Genomic DNA, 24,752 nt, shown 5'->3' with positions numbered 1-24,752 from the left:
AAGAGCCAAGTGACGGAAAACCAGGAGGTAGCCAAATTGTGCTAGATGGAAAGTAAGCTGATCCAAGGTGTGAAGACTGATTTTCACTCTTCGAGTCGTCATGGGGTTGTTTGGCATTTTCCCCATGTGTCAGTTGGTCTACTATGAACAAGGCGTCCTTATGACGCGAATAGTGACCGTTAGGAGCCTTTGAAGAGCTGCGTCGTAGAAAACCAGGTGGTGGACCATGTATGCGAGACGAAGCATGGAAGGCATCAGTAGGGTGAGCGACGTCTCGTGTCGTATGTTGGTGCCACGACTTTGGAAATGCCGACTTTCGTGTACAAGGGTGCCGCACTCGATGGTTGAGCTGTTCCCGAAATACGCACGGCCGCCTGTCAGTGAACTGATGTTCCATTCTGTGTTGTGGCAGTGGTCGATTCGTTCTGGGCGTTTGAATGTTTGAGGACTGCTTCTGACTGTGACGACTGAGCGCGGTTGTCTGTGGAGGGTGGGTTATAAGCGAGTCTTCGTCGTAGTCGTCATTGTATTGTTTAAACCAAACGATTATTTCTTTTTTTTATGTTTTCCCATGATTCGTCGTTTTGAAATATGTGGGTGAGGTAGAATTTGAAAGCCTCACCGGAGATGTAGTCAGTAAAGTTGATTATCATCTCCCGTTCCGACCATGATGCAGTGGTAGCGTGGAGCTCGAACAGGTCGAGCAAGTCCTGCACGGGTCCATCGTCCGCGGCTCCGGTGTACTTGGGGATGGGAAGGTCAGTCGATGGTTCCGTCATGATGGTTGCAACGGTGTCCAGTGACGGTACGCTTCGGTGGTCCACGTTCGGTCACTGCGTCTCGCTGAGGTCTTAGCTGAGGATGGCTGGTTGATGAAGTGGTATATAATATATATATATATATATATATATATATATATATATATATATATATATATATATATATATATCTTGTAAGACAGTAGCAGCGTCGGAGTCTCGACGGCGTTTATTAGGCCGACTCGCCTGATCAACCCTTCGAACGAAGACGACGTTTTTGTGATGATGGTTATATACAGATGAAGAAGAGGAAGGTCAAACGTTGTCAATATTGTGCTTACACTAATTTCCCCCTCGCGCGGAAGCGGCGAAATAGGCCGCTGTTTATGACGGTGGTGTACGGCACACCAATGGTTTTAAGCGTGACACGTGAACAACCTCCGAACCACGAAAACGGCCGCCGGAAGGCAAGACAACAAGGGTTACTCGATAATTAACAGGGGACGTCTGCTCGACTATAGCGTAGGGGCCGATGAAACATGAGGGAAACTTTTCACACAGGCTGGCAACCAGAGTTGGGGTCCACAACAGTACTTCGTCTCCAGTATTGAAGTGAACTACGTGGTGGACGCCATCGTAGCGAGTCTTCCACTCTTGTTGGCTTGCCTGTGTATTGAGGTGGGCGCGTCGACGACAATCGGCCAGGCGAGAGATTAAGTGCTCCCTCGATGACGATGACGAGTTCACAGGGACGTCAAAAAGGAGATGTCGAGCGGAGATGTTGGCTGACGGCCATAGACGAGAAAGAATGGGGAAAAGCCCGTGGTGCGCTGCGTAGCGGTATTGTACGCAAAAGTCACGAATGGCATGATGGTATCCCAGTTGGTGTGGTCGGCGGTGATATACATAGATATCATGTCGGTCAAAGTTCAATTGAAGCGCTCTTTGAGGCCATTAGTCTAGGGATAGTAGCTGGATGTCGTCTTATGAATCGTATTACATGCGTGCCGGACTTGTTCGAGTAGTTTCGAGAGAAACGCCTTGCCGCGATCGCTCAATAAGTTGCATGGTGCACCATGTCCTAAAAAGATTGCCTCCAGAAAAAATGTGGCAATGTCCTCTGCTGATCCTGAAGTAAGTGCAGCTGTTTCGGCGTACCTTGTTAAGTGGTTCACTGCTGTGACAATCCAACGCTTGCCGCTAACTGATATTCGTAGCGGTCCGTAGAGGTCAAATCCAACGACATCGAAGGGAGTGTCAGGACACGGAAGAGGTTGTAGAAGACCGACCGGGGAGGAAGTGGATCGCTTGCAGCGTGGGCATAGCGAGCATGACGCAACATATCGCGCTACGCAGTTGGAAAGGCCAGGCCTGGCAAAACGACTACGGATGCGTTCACAGGTTTTTTGAAAGCCGAGATGACCAGCCTGGGGGTCATCGTGAAACGCTTCCAAAATCTGCGCCCTTAGGAAACGAGGAGCAACAGGAACCCAGCGCTGTCCTTCGGGGTGGAAGACAAAGCGGTAAAGGATTGAGGTTTCAGTCTTGAAGTTCCGCAGCTGTCCATGGGGCGAGCGTTGGGAGGACGAGAGGAGCCTTGAAGGCGCTGCATTATAGAGCGACAGTAAGTGTCGCTGCGTTGGTGGGATGCAAACATGTCGTTGTTGAAGGTAGAAAAAAAATGACAGCGGCGAGCGAATGAACTGACGGAGACACTTTGATAGCTTCACTCACAGTTGGCGACAGGCCAGGAGTGCCTGATGAGGATTGTAAAGGACAGCGGCTAAGGGCATCGGCATCGTTGTGTTTCTTGCAGGATTTGTAGATAACGTCCAACTCGTATTCTTGGAGACGAAGTATCCAGCAACTGAGACGTCCAGACACATTTTTCAATGTCGACAGCCAGCACAAAGTGTGGTGGTCAGTGACGACGGTAAAGTGGCGGCCGTGAAGATATGGTCGAAACTTCTGGATGGCCCAGGCAACGGTGAGACACTCCTGCTCGGTGATGGTGTAGATTTCTCTGCTGCTGTGAGGGTGCGACTTGCGTATGCGATCACACGTTCGTCATAACGCTCTGTTCGTTGCAGAAGTACAGTGCCGAGTCCGTGTCCGCTGGCATCATTATGAAGGAGAGTGGGTGCGGCGTTATTGAAATGACAAAGCACTGACTCAGACGTGAGAGCACGTTTCAAGGTGTCAAAAGCCATTTGGCATTCGTCCGACCATACGTATGACGCTCTCGAAGAAAGGAGTTGGTGAAGTTGCGCAGCAATGGTGGCGAAGTCTCGTATAAAGCGCTGGAAGTACGACGCAAGGCCAAGAAAGCTTCGAAGCTCTTTGACGCGTTGAGGCACCGGGAAGTGACGAACGGCGGTAATCTTGTCGGGATCAGGCCGGATTCCATCTTTGCTGATGAGATGTCCGAGTACTTTAATACTTTTGCTAGCAAAGTGGCACTTCTTGGTGTTGAGCTGAAGGCCAGCAGCTGCGAGACACGTCAGAACTTCATCCAGGCGCTGCAAGTGCTGTTCGGATGTTAAAGAAAATATGACGATGTCGTCAAGGTAACATAAGCATGTTTTCCAATTAAGGCCCCACAATACAGTGTCTATCAGTCGTTCAAACGTTGCTGGCGCATTGCAGAGGCCGAAAGGCATGACGTTAAATTCGTAAAGACCATCGAGTGTGGCAAAGGCAGTTTTTTTCTTGTCATCCTCGTGCATTGCAATTTGCCAATATCCGGAGCGCAGGTCAAAGCTCGAAAAATATTCCGCTTCTTGTAAGGAATCTAAGGCATCATCAATGCGAGGCAAGGGATATACGTCTTTTCTGGTTACTTTGTTTAATGCGCGGTAGGCAACGCAGAATCGCATCGAATCATCCTTTTTTCTTACGAGAACGACAGGTGACGACCAAGGGCTTGAGGAGGGGCGGATGATGTTTAGCCAGAGTATTTCCGCAACGTGCTTGTCGATGATCTCGCGTTCGCTGGAAGAAACACGGTATGGTCGATGACAGACAATAGAAGTTCCGGGCAGCGGTTCTTGAGCCATGACAGCGGACGGGGGAAGCAAGCGGCGACCCGAAAGAAGCTCCAGGGGAACGTGACGTCAGAGAAGACTTGGGGATAAAAGCACTTCCACCACTCAATAAGACAGTAGCGGCGTTGGAGTCTCGACGGCGTTTATTAGGCCGAATCGCCTGATCAACCCTTCGACCGAAGGCGACGTTTTTTCGTGATGATGATAATATACAGATGAAGAAAATGAAGGCGAAACGTTGTCAATATTGTGCTCACAATATTTATAATTAGGAATAAAGGAGCACACTTATTTGATAGTTGTTTACTCCACGTTTCGGCCTTCGTCAGTATTAACAGAAATACGAGTATGTGGCCGCTTTTATGCGCAGGCATGAACACGTCAGTACAAAACACGTGCGATCTGCGTGTGAGTGTAAAAACTTCTTCGAAACAGCCGTGACTACATTAGAAAACCATTTAAAAATGTAATACAATAGACAAGATTGTGGGCATGTAAAAGGGCATTTGTAACATCCACCATTGACGACGAGGATCACGCATGAAAAAAAGTGATAAAAAATATTAAATATGTGATAACCTTTAGAAATTATAGAATACGTTAGGTATGCTTCTTTAAATATTTCGCAAAATTGCGGACGTCAGGGCATCGTAGAAAGGCATGACACTTTGCCTACGCATTCGTTAATGCCGGATAAGACTGTTGAACTTGTGAATCAAGAACGATTCTTGAATTTCGAGATCATGGTGCGATTTAAAGCCTGATTCTAATAGTGTTACCATATTATCGTCAAACGAATGACCTGGTAGATGAAAATGCTAGGACAATGGAAGATGTGGCAAACTGTTTATGTGTGACTTGTGGTTGTTGAAATGGATGCGAAAAGATGTCTCGGTTTGACCGATGTATTGCATGTGGCAGATTGAGCATTCAAGTAAGTAAATGATGTTGCTGCTATCGCAGTTTAAGTCCCCTTCAATCCTAGATGAAAAGTTGGATGCCGTGCTTTTAGGAACAGTCGCAGTGGTCATATGCACACAAACTTTACATCGCGTTTTTTTACAGGCGTGACAACCAACGGGAGCAATTAATCTAGTCTTGGAAGAAATTACCATGTCGCGCAAGTTCCTTGATCTCCGATATACAACCCGCGGTGATTCAGTGAAGATGTCCTTAAGCCGATTGCTCTGTGTCGCTCCTTAAGCCAATCACTCAGTAAGCATTACAACTTACTGACACAGAGTCGCCACTAGTTACTTACTGACACATTTTGTCGCCGCTAGTTACTTCATGTAGTTACTCCATGTAAGAAAGGACGCAAAACTGTGCAAGATACATAGAGGCATAAACAAATCACAGACGAAAACATGCACGCAAACGCGCACATAGATTACCAACAATTAGCCGGTATGCGCTGATGTAGCAGCCGTTTGAAGGCCATTTATGGTAATTCCTTGGAACAGCGCACTGTGTACTGGTTAGCAGTCGTAAAATATATAAAAATAATATATTTTTTGTACACATCATTGTCTGCCTTTTTGCATAAGTGTATCATCACTTTGCACGAATTTTTTGTCCGAAGTATCCTACAAAACTAAGGTTGGTATAAATTATTCTTATCGGTGTCACGATTAATGCAAGATATACGGTGGCATCACGAGATATCTGGCAACTCATGTGGCCTAATGGTTACCTAGGTAAAAAGACCAGTAAAGCATTCCTGGTTAGAGAAGGCAAAAGTTTGAGGCATTATTAGCTACCGGCAATAGCAAATAGAACCAGCGAAGGCAGAAATACGCCTAAAAGAAGTGAATGCATCCGTTGCAAACCGTTAAATCTTTAATATTGCACTGGCTATGCAAATAGTATAGGTAAACAAGGAACTTAAAGTGATGGAAAAAATGCTTCTATTTCGTCTCGAGGGGTAATTGGAACGATAGAACAGCTACTCTTCCTGCATTGAAGGCTTCCATTGGGGCCGCTCTGCCATCGACTGTGTTCTCGACTTATCGACACTTGTTCAGCAAGAAAAAAATCGCAAGCGTATATCAGTGGCACTCTTTCTTTACGTGAAAGGTGCATCTAATAATGTAGCTCACGATGCCATCTTCGCTTCTCTCGCAGCAATGGGCATTGGTGGACGAATGTTTTCATGAATAAAAGACTATATAATTGAAGGGTTTCTTTTGTGCAAACAGATGAGGATGAAACTCTTGAACATTAAACCTACGGCGAAGTACCTCGGGGAGGTGTTTTAGGCCCCATCTTATTCAATGGCCTCATCGGTCTGGCGAAGGTTCTGCCAAATTCGGTGTGCCTATCTATATACGCCGATGATACTTGCCTCCGAAGTGAAGCAGTTACTTGTTCTCTGGTGCATGCACGACTACAGCTGGCAGCGACCCTCACAACAGCCTATTTTCAGAAACAAAGCCTGACTATATCAACTGTGAAGTGCGCTTTGATTGCAATTACACGCAAACCAATGACGCCACAGCCTGTTTACAACAATGAACAGAATGTAAAATATGCAGGGAGGCATCGTTCCTGGGATCAATTAATGACAGAAGTCTTTCGTGGAGACCGCATTATGCGTATTCGAAGAAGAGACTGCTATCTTTCGTGCATATAATGAAATTCATGTGCGGGAAAGCATGGCGAACTTCTGTGGCCTCCATGCTACAGTTGTACAGGGCGCTATTTTTGGGTCTAGTGTGCTACAGCTTGCCGGTACTGACGAACGCTTGCAAATCCAGTACTCATTCATTGGGGAATTCGAAGGGTCAGGCACTGCGTATCTGCCTAGGAGTGCCCCGATGTGCTCCTACCTATGCCACAATCGCGTTTGCCAAAGACCACCCAGTCAGGACATATAGAGTTCTGGATTACCTCAGAGCGCACATTGGACATACTAGCCGCGTGCCCGACCACCACTTGGTCCTTCAACCCTTCGAAAGACCATGTGCTACGTTTTCAGACCTCATAGCCAAGCACCTAAACAGCATTTCATCGGGATATACACTAGCTACGAGAATCGCATGTCCCTTGTGGTGCCTCGAATAGCCGCAGGTACGTCTAGAAGTTCAAGGTATCAAAAAGAAAAGCAATCGCTCCAGAGTAGCATTGAAGCAAGCAACCCTACTAGTATTGAGTTGTATTTAGATCGAACGCAGATATACACTGATCGGTTGGTCTCGTCCAGCAGCTCAACAGGTGCCGCCATAATTCCGGCTGCACCAATGACAATCAAATTTATATTGTCGTATACGACTCTGTCTACGGCATCGGATCTCCATGCTATAAGAGCCGTTTTACAGTATCTCGTTCACGAACACGAGCTGTATTTTGTGATTCGAAGACAGCACTTCAGAGTTTGCAGTTTGCTATGCGTAGGAGGAATCATGAACAATTTGCGCATGTAATAAGACATTGCTACCAACTAGCTCTAGCGGGAGGGCAAGATATTACATATCAATGGCTGCCTGAACATATCGGTATTTCTGGAAATCAATCAGTCGTTGATGAAGCCCGCTCAGCCGATGAAGGAACCCGTGTGGTCCCAATTCCTCTATCAAGGATTGATGCAGCAACACAACTTTACTTGCTGGCTCTAGATCTTACACGCACGTTCTGCTCGTCTACCAGCTTCCAAAGGTGTCACTTATATGAACTGGATCCTTCGCTCAAGATACAGCTACCATCACAACTTTCCCACTCCGATGCGACACTGTTTGCCACCTTTGGCTGGTGGTTGTATTCACAAAGGTGTACTCCTTTCGCATCGGTATGACAGACACCTCTACATGCGACTCCTGTGGAACTAAAAAGACCATCGAACAAGTTCTGTGCAGCTGCGCTTGGTACGACGCGACGCGCTGCCAGATCCGCATATTTTTGAACTGAACTCTAGACCATTCTGTGTGCAGAAGACTCTAGGACCTTGCTCGTCTGCTAAATTGCGCAGAAAGCGACTAGAGCACTCCTACACTACTTGAAATCTACAAACCTAAGCGACCACTTGTAGACTGTCTGTGCTTCCCCGAGTGTGCTCGTGATGGTGTGTGCCTTTCTTTCCTCACTTTAACCTCTTTTTCCCCTCATCTCTTTCGCAGTGCAGGGTAGCGAACCGGATGTGCGTCTGGTTAACCTCTCTGCGTTTCCTGGCATCTTTATTTCTCTCTCTCTCATCGAACCGCCACGCAATTAAATGTCGTTGGTGGCTATATAGATAGATAGATAGATAGATAGATGGATAGATAGATAAATAGATAGATAGATAGATAGATAGATACGCTTAAAGTCGCCAAAGTTCGCAAAGGAATGCTCGGCATTTAGTACCTCGAACAGATGCATCGAGGTAAGTTCTACTCGCTCCTCGTGTGTGAAGAGCGCACCGTTCATCGTCGTTGTCCTTCTAGGTGCGTTCACAGCCTCCTAGATTCAGGGAAAAATTGAATTCATATACATGGTTTCTTTCAAAGCCACTGCTACAAGCAGTTTGAGACAATTTCTTCACCGAATGACTTCACAAAATTATTAACACCATGTCACCATGCTAACTAGGTGCAGACAAAATTTCGCCAACCCGTCAACAAGCGAATCGCATGCGTCGTGCTGCTATATATCAACAAAGGTACGAAAACAATCGGTGCAGCTCACGTCATTTCAGACTGCTCAGTTATAGACAAGCAAATGACAAGCCCGCACTTCTTTCCGCGTACAATGTTTACCATTCATGCACTACAAAAGCACTGAAGAATGCAATATACACCTAAAACAAGGTGATTTTCAACTGAATAGGTCTGACAATAACACACACCTTACCTACGTGCCCACATAAAACCTCGAGAAGATGATTCTTGTACTCTCGGACTATTTATCGAAAGCGCGAGTTCCCATGTATTTTCGCGAAAACCTCATGGTTGCAAATTAGTCAGGTTTTATCTTGTCACGGGGGTACCAGTTTGTTCCCTGATGCAGGAATCGTGCGAAATTGTAGTGTTTGTTCCTTCTGACGTGTTAGTACTTAAGTGACTCAGGTTATCACAGCAAAACAAGGGAGCGTCAGCCTACTGACCATTCTTCAAAACGCTCCCCAATCCGCTTGGTGGCGCCACAGTCTGTCAGCATTACGAATACTTGCACAGTTTTTGTGGGTATCAGATCACACTTTCAACTGATTTGTCAAGAATATTCAACTCGATGTTGCATGTGATATTTCCTGATACTTAGAGTTACGTCTGACACTTTGAGAAAGCTACCCTCACCATTTTTGCGCTTTTATAACCTATATAAATGAGCGCCCAAAATAAACCAATGTATTAAGGTAGTCACAGCGAGTTCTATGTCTGACCATGTAGCCATCGTGTAATTTTATCTATGCGTACGTAACAACGGCTCGCCTTCAAAATATAGTGGTTTAAATGAACTAGTCCTGCAATGCATTCTTTCTTTCCGCACCTTTTTTGCTTCTGTTTGCAGCCACGGCATTTGGTATGAAAGTTTACTCAAGGGTTCTATAGGAAATACTTATTTCCTGTAGTAGCTCATTCGGCGGCCAGTTGAAAACAAAGCAGCGATAAGCTAATACAGTAACATTTACCTACTGTATGATGATTCGCAAGAACAGAATCCAGTACACTTTTTGAGTATGTGGGTGCCCTGTAGGTATTACGCGACGATATAAGGCATTTTCTCCCGGTAAATTGTTTTCAAGCAATGCCAAGCTGGGGATTGAGTCGTATGGACACAAAACATGTCAGCTCTGTTTCAAGTTCATTTTCAAGAGCCATTTCTTCCTTGTGACCTGATGGAATGATGAGAACTTCTTTCTGATTGTACCACAGTCAAGCCTACACCGTACTTCGGCCTGTGAGGGCACTTTTCGACGTATTACGGTGTTCACAAGACCTTCGGCGAGACCCGCATCGCTAACTCTAACAATCTGTCTACGCGTCGCACGTAACGCCGGATGGTGAGCGGATGGCGAGCGTCTGTGCGAGCGTCGCAGCCGACAAAAGGTACTAATCGCACTATCACTCCACAGACAACATGACGAATACTCAGACCAGCCAAGACCGTGATATTCGAGAGAGTGAATGAAGAGGAGCACCCCGCGCCGCCATGGATCACTATTACCAAGCGAGCGAACAAACACCGACAGCCGCAGTCTCAAACCGCACCAACTGCACAAAATGCCATCTGAGCCTTCTGCACGTCAAAGGCGGGCTAAGGCACCTCTACTAAGACTGCCACGGCTACCTGCCGAGCACTATAAGGTTGCAATCCGACCATATGGCGCCATCAATCTCGGCAAGATTACTCCTTAGACGCTGCTTCTCGCCGTAACCCAAGAAGCAAAGCGGCCAAGTGAAGTCATGTATTAAACTCCGTGTTGATAAAAACCAAAACTTTCTAACAGTAAGCACTTCATCGAAGAACATCGCCAATGCACTATAAAAACTGACAACCTGTGCAGCAACCAGTTTTCAGGCCTCAAAAGGCAGCATTCAACGTATTTATAGCGTAGATAACGACCGCACTTCAAACAAAACTTTGTTTAATTTAACCGATTACACTATAGTCGACAATAATCGACAGTATTCGGACTACTCTTTTTCTCGAGTTACATATTTCAGTCGCAAAGGTCGATTACATGGTCCTAGCCATGAAAGGCAGTGGCAAGTGACCAGCCGCTGCACTCAGCTCAGTTCAACTGAAGATGTTCTTGCCACACCCTGGTGACATAGCTTCTCAGTGTCGAGACGAGGATTCGTGTTGAGCCAGACGACGGTAAAAGACTAGGTTTTGTTTCAAAACCCAGGGCAGCGCATGAGCAGCCCACTCCCCGCCTGGTGATTCACTCTGTGGGTACCAGTGTTATTTCATGGAGTCATCAGATACACGACATCTAATATGGTACGAACGAATGTGTTATTAGATCTATCCTTTGCCGTCTTCACTTCAGCCTTTCGGACGTTGCCGCCTGTACTAGGTGTCATTTCACGGCCACGCTGTCTGGCCATTCAAAACAAACGACCAGCTTGTCATTGAGCAACACGTAGTCGCCTGCCCTGAGGTTTCGTCGGCTGATTTGCCCCTTTCTTCGTTCTTGAAGTGTGGTCAAATAGGTAGTGCGCCATCTCGTGCGGAAGTGGCTTGCTAGGTTCTGGACCTTACGCCATTTGCTTTTGTAGAGGTCTCCGATTGCAGCGTCCTACAAACCAGAGGCCGTACATTCCAACTTCTGCGCGTGGACTGCCACTGGGGTTAAAATTGCGGGCGTTTTTGCATCAGAAGACACACGAATAAGAACTCGTTCATTAATGATCACGGAAACGTCGGTCATGAAAGTGGTCAGGACATTGTGGGTCAGTCGATGATGGTGGGATTGCAACAGCAATAAGCCCAGGATCTGCGGAGCGATCCCTATTATCCTTTCCCACATTCCATTTCACCCATGTGAGAGCTATGTGGAGGTTGAAGACCCACGCACAGCCCCTCTTAGTAGGAACTTCCCAGCAGTTAACGATAATCCGCGTCTTGTGGTCTGGTATTTAGCTCCCTGTAAGCACGCACAAATTTGGTGCCACGCTCGGAGTGAATATGCTTGAAAGGCCCTCATATGGCAAGAAAACGCCGCAATGCAATTATGAAACCATACGTCTCCAAGCCTTCTAGGACTTCGATGTGCACTGGCCGAATACTCAGACATGTGAATAACACTGCCCAACGTTTGTTGTATGGCACTCTGCCTTTTGTGCGGCGGGCAGTGACCATATATGGGCCAAAGACGTCGACTTCAACATTGGTGAATAGGGGACTGGTTGTCAGTCGGTCCTTTGGCAGATCAGCCATCTTTCGTTCCTGTGGTTGGCCTCTGAGTCTCTTGCACGAGACGCATCTTCCTATGCTGGGTGTGATCCGTTCCTTGCCAGCAATAATTCCCAAACCCGCTAATCTCACTGTTCGTTTAGCAAAATGTCTGGCCTGATGTATTACTTGTTGATGGTAGTGACGTATGAGAAGCGTGGTAACGTGGTGCCGACCTGGAGTGATGAAAGATTGCTTTTCGCCTTCCGGCAGATTACTTCTGTGCAAGCGGCTACCGACGCGTAAGAGGTCTTTTTCATCATGAAATGAATCCAGCTTCCGAAGTGGGTTTCCTTAGAAACCAGTCTTTTCTCTTCAAGAGTGCTTATCTCTTCAGGAAAGGAATCTTGCTAAAGAGCACAAAGCACAGTCTCTGTGGCTGCTTAAAAATCTTCGACTGTATTTTTTGCTCAACGTCTTCCTGAACGCGTTGATATTTTATTAGAAAACTTCTAAGGCATGGGTAGGTTCTTTTCGGCCCGAAAACCTGCTGAATCGCTCAGGCCCAAGTCACTGTTTTTTTCACAACCGACGTGGTGAAGGTGCCAACTTCTGGGCGTACATCTTTATCAACATCTGGGGACACCAAGCAGACAGTCAACGGGCGCGACACAGTTTCTTCGCTTTTTCGTCGAAGAAAGTCAGGGCGAACAAGCCACGATGTTTGTCCGAGTTTCATCGCAGAGAACATTTTTGTAACGTCATCTTCGGCAATCTCATCAGTGTGAACGTAGTTTTGCTGCTCTGGCGTCGTTGTTGTGCGAATGCAATGCTCCCTGTTTGTCACAAAATCGTAGAATCTGCTTTTTTGTTACATATGTAGCCTAATACTTCCTTGCTGTTGATGGTGAACTTGAGCATGTCTATTTGCAGATCCAGTTCCAGCTGAATAAGTTTAGCCAATTTCACTGCCAGAACCGCTCCACAGAGTTCAAATCTCAGAATGATAGGCTGAGCTAAGGGATCCAACTTCACTTACCCTCTTAGAAATCCGACGTGGTTTCTTACTGTCGTGTCAGTGACCTTTAGGTATGGCACGGCTGCGACTGCTTGTGTTGATACATCGCAGATTTTGTGGATCCCCTTGAGCTCAGTTTCTGAAACCGATATCGGTGCATAGGGTATTTTGATTTGAAGACTTTCCAGCGCTTCAATTGAGCTTTTACAGTATTCCCATTCTTATGCTCAGTTAAGTGGGAATGATGTGTCTTGTTCACATCTTTCGGCGGTTGTTTCGCGTTGAAAGTATTTGGCTCGTTCCGTCACTTGAGCCACGAATCCCAATAAGGTCATACAAGCCGTTGACAGTTGTGAGAACACCTCAATGCGTACATGGTTTGTTTTCAGGTAGAGTTCATAAAAGGAACATCTCTTCGCGCACAATCCAAAGCAGTCCCAGGCTACGTTGTGCAGGCATTGTGTTTTTAGTGAACTAAATTTCCCGTAGGTATGCCGCACGGTCTTGAACGGTAGAAACTCGTAGTACATTCTCGTTATTTAAGACAATTTTTTTAGTCGTATGTTCGCTGTTTTCGGCGATTTTTGCGCTTTCTGCAGTAGCACGATTGCCTCTTCATCTGAAGGAACTCACTTTAGTGCGTCGTGCACCGAGAAATCAGTCCCCACAAACTTCGCTGCCTTCTCTCTGAGCACACCTGAGCACTCTTGGGCTCTTCGTCGAAGCCTGCACATGGGCACGGCTGGCAATGGGCTAATATTGCGATAGTAGTTATGTGGGCACTCTCGCCAAGATTTCACCGCCGGCGTCAACGTGGGCGCCGACGTGGACGTGGGCGTCAATGTCATGCACTATATATGTTTACGTATCTATATACAAGAAAATGCAAGAACGAAAAAATCGTCAAAAAAAAAAGACTCCGGCGCGCCAACTCAAACGTGGAACCTCCGCATCATGAATGCGAGGTGCTAATCACTGAGCCACGGAGAGGTATCTCCTGTTACGTTTGGCCCGGCAACTCATCTGGGAAGAAGCCGTTGTGCGTAAGCCTGTCTGCTAGGTTGATTTCAACCCCATCAGCGCCCAGTCTGCAAGACACTGTCCTGTAGAGGTTACATGTAGTGATCTGGTCTCAACGAAAGTTTCGCGAGACAAACCTTTTGTTGAACGGGCTCAAACAGCTTGGGACGGTGCCACCGCGGCTGGTCTCGGTAATTCAACCTTTCTACTAGGCTGTTGTCACCTACGCGAGGCTATCGCAAAGCACCACCAGTCCGGAAGCGTGGGAAGACATCGAAGAAACCGTTCTCAGAAATCGAGCATTTAGACTGCCATGTTCGAGAGAGTTCTGGGCGCCTGTAGCTGAAAGCAGCCATGGATTGCTTATGACGTTTATGTCAGCGGACAAATATCCGGAGGAGCACAACTTTCCCTCTCCAGTCACTACCTCCTCGCCCTGTGGTGCCTTCAAGGCCTGGGCCAGGTGCGTCTTTGTGTGGTGTCCTCGTGGTACCATTGGACCTTTTCGCTCAGCGGAGTGGTGCAATATCTGCACCCTTTCTGGTGGGTGGACCACTGAGACTTCGTCACCTGATTTGTGGCAAGATTGGTCACTGCCTTCTTCGGACATCCGTGTAAAGATACGGCGGGCTATAAAAGCTGAAGAAATTTTGTTAAAAAGGCCTGAATCATAGGTTGAATCATGGACTGCACCTGTGCACTCAGGGAAATCTCTGTGGAGATCCATCTTTCAACTATCATGTAAATAAATCTTCGTTCTACCTCTCTTACAAACGCGTCTCCTCACTGGCGAATATCGGCTATGTGAACGACGGGGGGAGCCAGCTACCTTGAAAAAGCCCGCCGTACCTGCCACCAAACTTCGTACCCTTTACACTCCTCCAACGTTCAAAAGGCAAGCTATTCATATAAAGCACTTACCGCTGTTGGCGCGTAAATAGGGAGGAACTATTGTGTTTTCGGCATTATCAAAAAGATGGTGCAGTGAGAGCGTGGCGTATCTCATCTCTCACGTGTACTTTGGCCCGCGCAGAGAATAAGGGGGTGTACGCTATATCGTGCGCCATTAGCTTGCAGTGGGGAGAATCGTAATCTTGGCTAGCCTTTTATTTTTGTCGAAACAATTTTGTTGTGGTTACGGGGTGCACAAAGGTCACTGCAATTGTCGCACAGCCTACGTTTGCGGCAACGGCACGCTTTACAGACACAGCGAAGTAACAACTGAGAGGCATATTTGCGTTAATCTGTATCTGTAAGTACGTTTTGTGTGTCCTTTGTGCGTGAGAAACGCGCGGAACGTTTCGATCTGCTTGTCATTCTGCGCGTGACCTTCAGTTTTGTTGCTATCGCGTAAATTGTTTCACCTTTGCGACAAAGCTGTGACCTTTTCCAAAGACTTAGTGAACTCTGGTCCCACCAGGATGACAGTGTTCACTGAACTTCGTTATACTCCGTGCCTGAGCCAAACACAACCCTGACCTTCCCAGACATCTGTGGGTGGTAGACAGCAAATATAGGCAAATACCAGCACTTCATCAAGTCAGCAGGGGGTTAAACTACGTCCGCGCAGTCCCTCGAGTATATATCCTTCACGAAAGCCACGTAATGTTCCCACATTTCGGAGTTCCTGCACAACGTGCGACGCAGACGCAGAAATCGAGACAAAGCTTGCTCTCTGTTGTTCGGAAGGTGGCACCTGGGCTTGCAGAATAGAATAGAACCTACTAGGCTGTTTGAGCAATTTCTAACAAACTCTTTGTCCATGAACTGAAGGAACATTCTATCCTCGATGGACAGAGTAAGTTTATTGTTTTCATTAGTTGTTTCGAACACTGTTTCGGCAAAGTTGTCTGCAACTTCTGCTGCCGGTAAAGCACTCGACCCAGACAATTGTCCAACTTGAGGCTGAATAACTCGCCTCTTCTTTACAGTCAAGTTAGATTCACAAGGCCATAGGATGGGGATAGAGCACTAATCAACACACTTACAGTGTCTTCAAAATACTTAAAGTGCTGGCCTCCGTGCACGGCCGACGCAACTGTTCTCTACAATCACCCAACCAAGGTCATGCTTTTAAGAGAACCGAGCATTCCGTGACACGTTATATGTCTCGTGGATCTTGTGTCCCGCGATAACGTCCCGACCAAGAAGACGCCACATCTGCGCTCGAGGATCCAAAGAAGAGATATAGGCTGCCATAGAACGCAGGTGTGGGTAAAATTCGGCAGCTCGACGAGAAATAATTTCGTTCCAATGAAGGCGAAAATGATGCAGGCCCGTGTGCTCAGATTATGGCGCACGTTAAAGAACCCCGTGTGGTCAAAATTTCCGGAGCCCACCACTACGGCGTCCCTCATAATCATATGGTGGTTATGGGACGTTAAAGCCACATGTAAATCAGTAGCTATGTTGTTTATATTGTCAAAAATGAAGTTACACCCCAGCAATGACGGAAGCTGAAGGCTGATTTCTTCTGCTACGCCCTGCACCGAGAATCCTTCGGCCTGTCCTGCGTTGACTTGGGTAGTCCCTGCGCACGTCGTCAAGGCGTGGATAGATGGAGAATCCTCTACACGAAAGAAGTCCTGTAGCTCAGATCTGAACAGTGAACAAGTGCTTCGGTCGGCCAAATTGGCATATAAATCAATTGTTTTGAGTGGCTGAGACTTGTTATTTACATTCACAATGCAAACCTTTGCACACGACTGGCTCTTATCACTCTTTTGCATACTTTAATGCGTGTGGTGGGGAAGTTTCCTGAAGATTCTTGAGCATCAGCTTCTTCGGCTGCTCCGGATGAATTCGACGGATGAAGCGCTGCAGAGTGCTAAGCAGAGGCAGATATCCGGCAGTTCAAAGGGATGTCACTTTGCTTTGAAACGTGGCTTGTAGACCTGCAACAACGGACGCAAATGTCACGACCCTTGAGGAAATCCTTCCCTCTAGGAAATCAATTCTTTCGTCAAAGCTTCTGTTGGCGAACGCGTGGCAACCCTCGAAAAAATGGGGCTTGTGGAACAGACACTACTTGTTCAAGCCCCGTGATTCCTTAGCTCTGTTGACGCCCGACAGCACCGTATCGGTCTTTTCTGCTATGACTTTTGTTTTGGTTTTCCTTGTTCATACCATTGCTGCACCGCAGAAGTTACTCTAAACCAGTTTTCCTTTTTTCGCGTGGTGGTTCGGGAAGGCATCGTTCGTACGTACAAGGAAACTGGGGTTGTTTCTCCCCTCAGGCTCCTCCCTCACGAACTTCAAGAACAAAGAAAGTGGCAGGAACGCCGTGTTGTTCTCTTTCTTGTACCTTGAGCCTGTGATCATTCATTTTCCTTGGAGGCCTGGTGGAAGCTTGGAGAGGATGCTGTTCACGCCTCACACAGTGTCGAAATATTTCAGCCCTGCTAAGTAGGGGTCCGCTTTCGTTGAGTCCGGTTCGAGAAGCAAGTTGCCGAGTTCTCGATGCCTCACACTGTCTCTTGCCAATACCCTTCGGAAATACTAATAATAATAACCTTCGGAAATACAGCGCGTCCTCAATGACTTCAGGACAACCGAAGGTGTCGTTCAATATCTTCCAAATCACCTTTAGCCCGACTTCGTAGTCGTGTATGTAGACGATAGTTATAGCGCGAGAACAAAGCGACGACACAGAGACAAGAAGGACACGAAAGACATGAGCGCTTACTTCCAACTGAGTTTATTGCGCAGAGCACGAAAATATATAGAGGAGACAGTAACCATGTGATAAAAACCATCTGGCACAAAGAGCAGAACATGAGTAAGAGAAAAACAAAGACAAAAAACACAAAAACAAAAGCATAAAAAACGGCAAAGAAAAATCTATAAGAAAACGAAACAGAAAGGTAGAGATAATATAACTACCTGCGCTTACCGAAACCTTCGAGGAACCTGAGTTTCTTCTCGGACAGAGCCATGGAGGGCTTGCTAATACAAGGCACCTCTTCGCGTGCCATCTGTGCGGCCTCGACAATGACTCGGGTGCGCTCATCTCTGTGCTTGTACAGCGTCGCTGTGTCCTTGAAGTGGGGAACACAATTGCACTCAGTACAGTGCTGAGCAAGAAAACCATTTTTCCCGTTTCTAACATTGTTAGCGTGCTCTCAGCCGATCGTTCAGACACCTTCCGGTCGTTCCGACATAACGAGCACCGCACGAAAGGGGGGTCCTACAGCCAACTTCCAGGGAGCAGGCCGCATACCTGATTCTATGTTGAACTCTGCATTACGTTGATGGCTGCGTTTTCATGGGGTTTGTAGATTTGGTGAGGCTGAATAATTTGAACGGTGCCGAGAACAGGACACGAACTCCAACACGTTTTCCGATTTTCTTGAGCCTGTGTGATATCTGGTCTTTGTATGGAATCGCGGCTATCCTTTCACGTTCTGTATCCATGTTGCTCGAATTCTGTCGCTGCCTCAGCTCTGCCTTATTAGTCCACAGGATAGTTTCAGCAACGGAAGCGATAAACGCCTCGGGGAAACCCAAATCCTTAAGCCAGAAAAATTGAGCTTTGAAGCTCACAGAGATATTGTGGGCGCACGACCAATTTAAGGCATTCTAAAGACAGGTTCGTGCTATGCCCCACCTAACTAACTTGCTGTGCGCGCCAGAAAAGGAAAGTAGAGGTTTCTGCGCACGTGGTTCATAACACCAACAGATGTGCTGTTAGCAAAAAAGCAGTTTTAAATCCAAAAAGCGTAACACAAGAAGCTTCAAACAATCTTTGAACACACCTATCGTTTAAGTCGCAAACGAGTCAAACATAGAATAATTGCAATTTAGAAGAACCAAGAAATCATCCACGTATCTGAATATTTTGACGACATGCGAGCTTTCTATCTTTTCCTGCAGTTTTTTCCCCATTTTTGCCAATAGAAAATCACTGAGTAGAGGTGCTATGCATGGGCCGATTGAAACACCCTTTTTCTGCAGATTATTGCAATCATTCCAATGAACGGAAGTAGACGTAAGGTACAGCAAAACCAGGTCAAGAAAATCTCGCGAACTGATGCCAGTTTTTAATTGGAAGTTCAATTGCCCAAAAATTTCTATGTTATCCCTTATACATTTTAATACCTCACCGTGAGGCAGAGAGTAGTATAGGTCTTTTATGTCAATTGAAAAACTTTTATGCCAATTGACTTTGCCTATTCAATCGAAGCCAGTACCATACCTCCAATGAACCCAATTGAGTTCAGAGTAAGTGGCATTGAAAAGCTATTAAAGCAAACAGACGAAACGAAAGCAACTGGCCCAGATGCGATTTCTCCGTGTATTCTGAGACGGTGCGCCGAACCAATCTCTCTTTACTTGCACATAGTTTATGAACAATCTTTGAAATCAGGCCTCCCACCAGTTGATTGGAAAAACTGCCCATGTTGTTCAAATGCACAAGGGGGAATCGAAAAAGGATGCTGGGAATTACAGACCAATCTCTCTAACATCAATAGCGTGCAAGGTAATGGAACACATTCTCTACTCTGGAATAATTAAACACATCACTGAATATAATATGTTAACTAGTGTTCAACATGGCTTCCGAAAGGCGTTGTCGTGCACCACACAACTAGTTGAATTTTATCATGATCTGGTATCCACCATTGATTCAGGGGGCAAACTGACTGCATCTTCTTAGATTTCCGCAAGGCATTCGACACGGTAACACATTCACTCCATTCCAACAAACTTAAATTACTAAATATAGATTCTGCTGTCCTAAATTGGATTGAAGATTATTTTTGCCAGCGCCGGCAATGCGTCATCTTAAGCGGCAAAAGCTCTGATTATGTTGATGTTACATCGGGAGTTCCACAGGGTTCAGCTTTAGGGCAACTTTTATTTTTGGTTTACATAAATGATATTTCAGTAGGTATTTCATCACATATTAGATTGTTCGCAGACGATTGTGTTGTGTATAGACAAGTAAAGAATTACAGAGACCTTACCCAACTGCAAACTGATTTGGAACGTGCTGAAGGTTGGTGCTCTACGTGGAAAATGAACCTAAATAATAAAAAGTGCGTCCATGTCTCTATTACAAAGAAGCGGAAACCTAGAGAAACAGAGTTTACTTTAAACAATGAACGTCAAAAATGTGCAGATAGTTATAAATACATAGTGGTAGTCTTGTCATCCGACTGCTCGTGGATCGCGCATGTGGTTTGTAAAGCTGGAAAGGCGCTAAACTTTATCCAACGTAATTTAAAAACTTTGGAACTGAACTTAAAAAATACAGCCTATTTAACATGTGTACGACCGATCCTGGAATACGCTTGTGCCGTGTGGGATTCTTCGCAAGCCACATTGATTGAAAAAATTGAAAAAATTCAAAACCGGGTGGCCAGGTTCGTCTTGGGACGGTACAAGAGAGGGGAGAGCTGCACTCAGATGAAAAATGAGCTTGGTTGGGAACTGCTTTCCTCGCATCGGCAAAAGCTGCGACTAATGTTCTTTTTTCAGATATATATTGATAAAACAGGAACTACTAAAAAATACTTTAAGGAACCCCATTACCGTTCATCCAGAACTGACCATGTTTTTAAAATAAGAGAATTACGCACCAGGATGAACCTGTTCATTTTTTTGTTAGAACTGTTAAAGAGTGGAATGGATTGTCTGTCGTGCAAGTGTGCTGTAAAAACGAAAAATTGTTTGTGTTGTTTTTGTGACCCCCTATTCGCGAATTCATTTTTTGTTAGAACTGTTAGAGAGTGGAATGGATTGTTTGCCATGCAAGTGTGCTGTAAAAATGAAGAATTGTTTATGTCGTTTCTGTAACCCCCCTGCTGTAACGCCTTTGGGCAATGCGGGGTAACCTTTGAATAAAGAATAAAGTATGCAGGTCAGAGTGTCGGTGTACTGGCGGGTGCGTCACTTCTTGGCTCCGTACGTAATATGCAGTGCGCTACTCAGGATTCAAAACCGGTAGTGCTTGCAAGCTTTCCCCGTCATCCTGCGCCACGGCCGCCTCGAGAGCACCAGCATGCGCCCCAACCGCTGCTGCTTCCTTTCATAACGAACAATTTCAAGCCCGGCATCCACTTTGGCCCTCTCTAGCGTCATAGCTACCTCCCTGTGAACAAAGCGAGCCCTCGTTTTGGCGGCCTCTGCTTCCGACGAGTCTGTACAGCAGCCAGGCTGGTAGTTCATGAATCGTTGAGCCGTTATGACGAAGAGTGCGTCGAGAGGACTTAAAAGAAGCGCCTCGCTGGTCTCTAGTCTCTGACGCCTAAATAGTGACTCTGGTCTTTCAGGTTGTTTGTGACAAGTACGCGAAGCTCCTCTTCAATTTCTTTCGTTAATCCATCTCTTGTCGACTTTTGGAGCAGTTAGTCGTAACGAAGAAGGCCGCGTACCTGTCGCATACATCTTTGTACTGCTTACAACTATTGCGCAGCGAATTCTTGGCGGTCTCAATATCTTTCTTATTCATGCCAGAAAGCTCCCGTATACCGCACTCCACCTTCTTCTATGCTGTGTCTAGTTCTCTGCAGTATGTCTCAGGATTGGCCTCGTTGTTTTCTTTGGCATTTAGTGAAAGAGGAGCACCTCGCCACTGTCGAGCGCCGGTCTCAGCGTTTTTAACGTTGCCGGCGCCTACTTCCTCGGACGTCGTTTTCGTGTTCGTGTTGGACCGACTGTTCTTCCAGATCAACACGTGTGCCTGAAACCGCGTTTTACCTGAAGATGGTAATATGAGCCTACCTTGCATGGCTTGTGCGTCGTGAGCTCGCACGTCTGTTGCATGCACCATGCTTGCTGATGGCGATTGTCGAGGACAAGTAGTGAAATACCTTGAAGTTGTGACGAATCTCTCAGCTGGCGTGCATAGAGTAGGCGTCCGCCATGCTCTGTTGATGTCCACAAGCTTGCATAGGTGTTGGGAGCGTATAAGTCTTGACTTTTGTGCGATGGCGTCCGAAGCGTGAGCCTTGCCTTTTACTTTTGAGGCCGGGAAGGCAGCGTTCTACGTAGTCGTAACGCACCCTCAATCCTAGTAGAAAACGACAGGACCTCAATCAAACTTTTTTTAATTCAGTAGAAAAGTTTTAATAATTAGAAAACATTTTTTCTTGAGTTACACTTTTTAGTTACCTAACATGATTACATGGCCCTAGGGGTAAAGGCAGTGGCGTGCGACAGTCGCTGCCCCCAGCTTTGCTCAACTGAAGATGTACTTGCCACACCCTGGTAGCGTAGCTGCTCAGTGTTGGGAGACGATGATCCGTGTTGAGCCTTATAACGGTGACAGGCATGGTTTCATTTTGAAACCCAGGGCAGCGCTTGAGCAGCACAACCAACAACATCACCTTTTACGGTAATGCGCCAGATAATTTCTACAAAGGTGTAATCGAAGAAATAGGCCAAGACACCACATCAGAAGCTTTTCTTAAAGAAGTCGAAGTACTGGGTTACGGGGTACACTCGTGCAGACGCCTCGGTGTCTACAGCGCAATCCTACTCACATTTTGTGGCAAGTGGCCTGCATTCTTTGTCAACGCATACCTATACAAGCACGCTCTTTTAGCAAATAGGGCCTCTCCAGCGAACGAAGTGGTCTTTGTGCACCCAGCAAGTAAGCGCAATTGTTCCGGTCAAAGCCGAAGCCGAGCAATTTTTCCCACCAAAGGATAAGCGCGCGCTCACAAGCAAATAACACCACCTTCCCAATCCGCGGGGCAAAGTACGCGTGCGAGATAAGCGCGCGTCGGCGCATCGCGACCAGCTGGGTGCCGAACGCAGGCGGATTTTTCTTTATCTAGGTTTTATATATATTGATACGTATGCTTATACGGTGAGTGATGCTAACGTCAGCGGCAAAGTTCTGCCGAGGGTGTCTGTATAAATGCTATCGCAAAAATAAAGGTCAAAGAATGGCACGGTCAGCACACGCAGCGCCTATGAGGAGGGGAGAAGGGCGCAAAAGAAGTGACTAGAGGAGGGACAGAGAGCGGCAACTGAGTATAGGTTGTACAGCCGTCATGAGTATAACTTCGGCAGCGCGCGTCTACACTGCAGACAGGACCACGACAGCGCCTGTGCAGGACCTTTGCTTTTCGTTTCGCGGAGGTGGCGGTGGTAGTGGTTAGAAGAGGAAGAAGGAGCCTAATTTGTGAGCATGGCGGCGGAAGAAAGAAACAACTTCGTGGTTTGCGGTAACTCTTTTTACATTCACACTCTATCACTCTCACTCCTCCCAGAAAATGTGCGATTGCACGTCTCACGCAGGCGCTACGCCATTGAACGAGTTCTGCTGTGACATACTGGGGCTTATTCGCCATGTGATGCGTTTTTGTTGTTTTGTTAGCTTGTGCGTCGCTTGCTGTGAGCACCTTGGAAGTTGAACCACAGAACACCTACCAGTTTAGAGAACGGAAACAGTACCTTTGGGCTGTTGTATCGAAATAACATGCAAATACGTAACAGCGGCGCACTTATGTGCAATACCGCTAGGCGAGATGGCACTGGTAGTACTATCATCATCAATAAACAGACGCAATTTTTTTCCTGCTGGTGGGGAGGCGCACGGCTGGTTCGCGCTGCTTGCTTCCTCTGGTTTTTTTGTTGCTAAATCGCGCTTCACGTCTGTAATTATCGCCAGGTGATCTAGCTGGCCTTGACTGGCAAAAACAACGTCAATCAAGTAAGGTTTGCATCGTTTATTGCGAGTTGATTGATTTGTGGGGTTTAACGTCCCAAAACCACCATATGATGATGAGAGGCGCCGTAGTGAAGGGCTCCGGAAATTTCGACCACCTGGGGTTCTTTAACGTGCACCCAAATCTGAGCACACGGGCCTACAACATTTCCGCCTCCACCGGAAATGCAGCCGCCGCAGCCGGGATTTGAACCCGCGACCTGCGGGTCAGCAGCCGAGTACCTTAGCCACTAGACCACCGCAGCGGGGCGTTTATTGCGAGTGTCCAAGTCAGTACAATCAATGTATACGGTCGGGTTCGAACAAAACAAGTCACTCATACATATCGAAAGCTTTCAACCCATGTGTAAAGACTCTTCAAAGCTAACAAGCATATGCATATAACTGAACATCGAGATCGCTGAATGAACGTCGCTCTCAATGAGTTGGGGCGCTCGAGTTTAATAGCGTGGCTTCTGGACAAGGGTACGATTCTGCCGTCAGATGCGGCGCTTACCCTGTAGTGTTAATTGTGAAGTGAAGTGAATGCATGATGTGGAATTGGAAAGGAAACTTGCACATTGCTGATAGATAGATCGAAAAGTGAGAGCAATGTAGTTTTGCTAAATTTGTCAAATAAGTAATTGCGGATGCGTGCAGTTCTGAATCTTTTTCGCTCTGCAAAGGTACATTGAGTACTTCACAAATGTGCAATGTCGCATCGTGTCGACAGGGTAGGCTCTATTTTTAATTCTCAGCTTTGAGCCCATATCATCGGCAATATGTATTTAGGTGATGGGCTAGCCTAAAAATATTTTTGCTTGCTGCATTTATTGTTAGAGGTAAGTTACACAGTTACTACAGCTAGAATTTCTCGTCCCAAGTAATGACTGGTCTGCTGAGTATGTAGCAAACGTGTATGCTAAAAGAACACCTATGAGGTTTGGTGCTCTTACGGTACACTATTTTCTCAGCTCTGAGCACAAACTCTCTTGCACAGACACATCGACAAAACTTAAGCACTTTATTGCAAGCAATCACTCCTGAAATCAAATGGTGATACATGATGTGAAGCTGTCCGAATACTGGATTAATAAAGGTCACAATTATTACACACTTGTTATTGTGTTTGCTTTTTCAGTATACCTGTGCTTGAAAGCGGAAGTTGTTTTCGCCCTCCTACTTTCAGAGGTTAGGACTTGAAATACGTACTATCTTGCAGTGTGGCTGTGAATAGGTCAAGATGATTTATGTTCCAACTACCTGTGTGATTTTATAGATTTTTTTTTCATAACCGTAATGCAGAGAATTTCACTTCGTAGTGGTAGACACTATAGTTATGACAACTTAATTGAAACAAAAGCAGATGTGCTCAAAGAAATCTAAGATGTTTCTTTGCTATATGAAAAAAAAAACAGTACCACATGCAATGAACACCATCT

The 24,752-nt window shown here is 46.3% G+C and overlaps 1 protein-coding gene and 1 long non-coding RNA gene across 13 annotated transcripts in view; one reads left to right on the top strand and one right to left on the bottom strand.

The window, feature by feature from the left end:
* Positions 1-24,752, bottom strand: part of LOC119170521 (polyamine-transporting ATPase 13A3) — a 1,084,416-nt gene that overhangs the window by 905,047 nt on the left and 154,617 nt on the right. The gene's annotated exons all lie outside the window — the stretch shown is intronic.
* The window catches only part of LOC142804240 (uncharacterized), a 349,173-nt gene continuing 346,991 nt past the window's right edge, over positions 22,571-24,752 (top strand). For 3 of the 6 annotated variants that reach the window (XR_012894541.1, XR_012894536.1, XR_012894539.1), the window contains exon 1: positions 22,600-22,828. This is a non-coding gene — a long non-coding RNA (uncharacterized LOC142804240). Of the gene's footprint in view, positions 22,829-24,752 lie in introns of all 6 variants that reach the window. The other 3 variants (XR_012894540.1, XR_012894537.1, XR_012894538.1) reach the window with 3 other exon arrangements.

This window comes from Rhipicephalus microplus, chromosome 3, assembly GCF_043290135.1.
Source record: "Rhipicephalus microplus isolate Deutch F79 chromosome 3, USDA_Rmic, whole genome shotgun sequence".
NCBI lineage: Eukaryota > Metazoa > Arthropoda > Arachnida > Ixodida > Ixodidae > Rhipicephalus > Rhipicephalus microplus.
This window is presented reverse-complemented; position numbering and strand designations above follow the sequence as displayed.